The following is a 4,615-nucleotide window of genomic DNA, read 5'->3' as shown; positions in this document are numbered from 1 at the left end:
TTTGTCCTTAAGCTTCTCTTTCTTCTATTGATTGAATCATAGTGTAGTCAAGAGGTCAACAAGAGGTTTTGTGCAAAGGAGCTGAGGAATGATAAAGAGATTGCCATTGGAGTGGCCCTTAGTGATATTTATCAAATATCACTATATATCTCAAAAAAAATCTTAGATGCTTAAACTGGAGTTAGAGGTTAATATTACTACTTTCTTCCTATGTGTTAGTACTGTACTCACATTCCTATAGTACCCTTTGTTAAGGAACGTCCTGTCTCACAAATCAGGAATTTTATGTTCGAAGTTAGCCAACCCCTTCTCTGTAATGGTAATCATTAAAATGAGGAACTATTGACAAAGGTCAATGGGGCCTTGGATGTGTTACCCAGTCTGTTTTTTCCTCAAAAAATAAGATAAGGGATCTTCTGGGAAGGCTTAAGTAATCATCTGGATGAAGGATGGGTCAGATGACCTCTTGGCTTCCCAAGGTTAAGATCTGTGGGAAGATCTTAACTTTCCATTTTGCATCCATTTGTGCAAATATGTGCAAGGCACCCCAAGCGCAAGAGTCTGAAACCGTGGCTCTAAAAACCACAGGAGGCCAGGGAAAGAACAGACACACTTGCCAGCTTGGCTACTTGATTAAAGCCTAAAATGGGTCCAACAGTACCTTTCACAATAGAGTTTTCACTTTTTAGATTGCACCTGTCCATAGGAAAGGCAGAGACAGAAGTGAAAACTGTTGCCTACAGCAATTCAGTGACCAAAAAAATGTGCTGAGAACCTGTTTACTGAAATGTTGTTCTTGGCGTTGTTGTTTTAACATGCACGAGTAAGGTTTATTCATTCTTAGCCACTAACTGCAGCGGAGCCAGTATACCCAGCAGTCCGATGACGGCTCTTCACTCCAGTTTGGAGAGGGCTGGATTCCCACGAGCCACTTTCGTCTGCTGGGGCACTTTGTTATGGAGTTTTTGATACAGCTCTGTTAGCAACTGATTATCACACGCCTCCAAGAGAGTACAAGGTAAACACAGAATAAACTCAGTCTCAATTGACTTATGTTGTCACTACATTCTTAGATTTTTATAACAAAGTTTAGCACCTCTTTGGGGAAAGCCTATTCTAACTGCAGTTAATCGAGTTTCTGAAAGATTTCATCAATGAATGTTAACACAAAGTGTCTTTAGAAAGTGTAATTGATTCCTTATCCTTTCTCTTTCTCCCTGAGTAGCAGCAAGAGTTAATGGTACTGTGACTTCCTCCCCAGCAGGTCATCTGAGCTGCTTCACCTGTTGTCTCAGGGCAGCCAGAGCCCTGGGGCTTTTATGCCTCTACTTTGCCATACTTGCTAGTGTCCTTTCAGCCAAAGCAAGTCACATTCTCAAGCCCAAGTCAATCTGGAAGAATAATAGTCAATGGCATGGGCGTGTGATGTGCAGGACATTACTGTAACAATTTACCACTATACATGAAATCAAAAACATAACCTGAACAATTCAAGATACTTTTCACTTCTACTTTAAACTTGAGTCTCATTTCTGGATCTGGTTACTGGATTATTATATTTTGATTAAACCTTCTAATTATGAATAGCATCATTTTGCATTTGGGGTGTTACTTTAGTTGAAGATATTAATTTATTAAATGTAAACGTTAAAAATATACCCAAAAAACAAAGCCAGGAAAAGAGTTGGAAGAAACGTGTTTCAGCGTACAGCATAGGCCTGGTGAGTCCACAAGATACCACATTTCCTTTGCTTGGTGATTAGTTCAAGAAATGGCTGAGGTTGCATTTGGGCCAATGAGACAGAGACAAGTTTTATTGGGGGCCTTGAGAAAGCATTCTCTCCTGAGAGCCACAGCAGTCAGGCTTTCTCATCCACCTATTTGACTTAAATGAGGAGGAAGCGTAGAACACCTAGGCCTGTTGACAGCCAGTCCAACCCACTGGGGAATCTGGCCTTGGGGTAACGCCAACACGGGATGACAAAGCAGAGAGGGAAGGAAGGAATCTGGGTCTTCAATGTTAAGGAGCTGCTGGAAAAAGCAGTCCTGGAGCCTGTCCTTCAGGTGAATTTCCAAAGGTGATCTAATATACTTCCTTATTTTATAAGCCAATTTTCATCCGATCTTGAAATCTGTAGCTGTTAAGCATCTTCCCTACCTCAGCTACTATTTCTGAGGTGCTGTGCTGGGGCTAAGGTACATCAATATTACATGTAGTCCTTTATTCGAAGACTTTCCATCTAGTTGGGGACATGAAAGGCCAATTAATGTGCCAAGTGTGTGTCCTAGAGGAAAGTACAATAACCACAACACCTTTGGATCATCAGGGAGGCTTCCTGGAAGAGGTAACTGAACTATGTTTTGAGTGATGGCAGTCAGAGGGAGAAGGGAGGAAAAAGAAGAAATGTAAGCTGAACATCAACGTCAGAAGACATTTATGCCAAGAAACCAATTCTACGTTTGGTCAATTTCAATCATTAAACAAAGGGTGACCAAGATGGCCCTGGTCTTTGCCCTCACAGCTTATAGCTTTAGGTAGGCAGTGGCCAGAGGATTAAACAAACAATAGCACTGTGCAAGCAGCAAGATGGAAAGGTTAGGAAGTAAGTAGATGCTAGGTCATTGAGAGCATGAGAACTCATGCTAATGTATGGTAGGGGAAGCAAAACTCTACCAGCACAGAACACCTCAGATGTGGAGGGTGGGTAAGCAAGCACGGATGGCTCATTGCTGGTTTCTACCAGTTGGGTGCCAGGCTCTTGATTCCTGCAGTAGCTGCAGTAGAATCACTTGGAAAACATGTGCCTTCGTATTTCAGAATAACTTCCCATCAGAAAAAAATCTCTCTCAGGGGCTGGCATTGAATTTATCCTTTTACTGCTTACTGTAATAAAGACCCAGATGCTCATGCTTTGGGGGCAGGGGGGATATCTGGCAAAAACAGTTTAAATTTTAAAAGTATTGTGTTTCACGAGTTCCTTTTAGAAGAATCAGCTCTTAATACACTTTGGCTTTGATTCTACTCTTTAATGTCAGTCTTACTGCCCTAATTGGGTTGTAAATTCCCTGAAGGCAGGGCCCAGTCTAGAATCAGAATTTCAGAGATGGAGGGAATCCAACCTCTACAGATGAAGAGTTCAAGAAGAAATCAAAGCCCAGATGTTAAGTCCCAGATGTGTGTTCCTTCCAGCATACCATGTTGTCTCCTGTCTCCCACGGCATTTGGTGTGTGCACCCTCAATTCAGTGGGGGTGAAATTGTGCACGATGAGGCAAAAATTGGTTCTTGAGATGCAAAACAACTTATATATTATGATGGTTTATGGTCTTCCAAGCTCAGCCCTATCTGACGAAATCTTACTCCTTAGGGAGAAATCTAATTTTGGGGGGTGGCCTGATAGTTTTAAAAGGCTGAGAAAAGAAACATTGGTCTAGCCCAGTGTGGAGCACAGAGCAGGCATCTTGACATCTTACTGGGCCACTGCAAGAGCTTTCCACTTCTAGCCCTGATACCTCCTACTCTATCCACCAAAAGGACTTGTTCAAGGTGTCTTGCCAGAGTCCACGCATACAACAAATGTTTGAGTGCCTACTATATACACTAAAACCAGATTAATTTTTTCTATAATATTCTTGTCCTGGTCCTAACTTGTTCAAAGATTTTCAGGGGCTTTTCCTGACTTTAAGAATGAGGTTCCTCCTAGTGAAGGTGACATTCAAAGCCCTGTGAAATCTGAGCCAGCCCTAGCTCCCCACAAGCCCTCTGCTCTATGAAAGCTCATCACCTATCTTCTGAACACTTCATAATGTTCTGTCTTGGAGCCTTTCTTTCTCATCAACATCCTTCCAACCCCCAAAGGTAAACATGGCAGCCCAGCTCCCCACCCAACCATGGAACTGTTTCTTTGGGTTTACTTTTACAATTTACTCCTCCATGAGCATCATTCTTTGGCATTAACTTAAGGAATTCATATGTTCTTTCCAATTCACAGAACATTTTCCTTATCACTGCCTTCCTGGGGTGGTCTACTTAGTATGTTTTAATAAGTCACTTTCACTGTGACTATCAGTATGTTTGTGTAGCCGTTCATTAATTCATTTCTTGATCACCTGCTATGAACCAGTCACCATACTAGATCCTGGGGCACGATAAGGTCCCTGCCCTCTGTTAACTTAACATTCTAAAGGGAAAGACAGTTAAAACCACAATGCTATTAAATCTATCATGGAGGATGGGTGCATGGTGGGGGTGTGGAGGGACTAGATTTACCACATAGAGAAGTGAGGGAAAGCAGTCCAGGCAGAGGGAACAGTGATGCAAGGCCTGGAACAGCAAAAGCAAACTGTGTTTTGAGGCACAGTGTGAAAGCCAGTGTCGTTAGGGGTCTAGACTGCAGTACTTTTCAGAACTTAATTACCGTACAAATAACCTGGGGGCTGGTTAAGACACAGATCCTGATTCAGCAGGTCTGGAGGGAAGCCAAAGTTCTCATTTCTAGCAGGATCCCAAGTTGCTAGGGCTTACAGGACACTGGTCCGGGAGGACTAAGGCGGTTCTGGGTGGGTATCCTCTTCTCTTTCATTTTAAAAAGACATTAATGCTATTTGTTTAAAGT

The sequence above is a fragment of the Panthera onca genome, chromosome B4 (assembly GCF_046562875.1).
Source record: "Panthera onca isolate mPanOnc1 chromosome B4, mPanOnc1 haplotype 2, whole genome shotgun sequence".
Lineage (NCBI taxonomy): Eukaryota > Metazoa > Chordata > Mammalia > Carnivora > Felidae > Panthera > Panthera onca.
Note: the sequence above shows the minus strand (reverse complement) of the source record.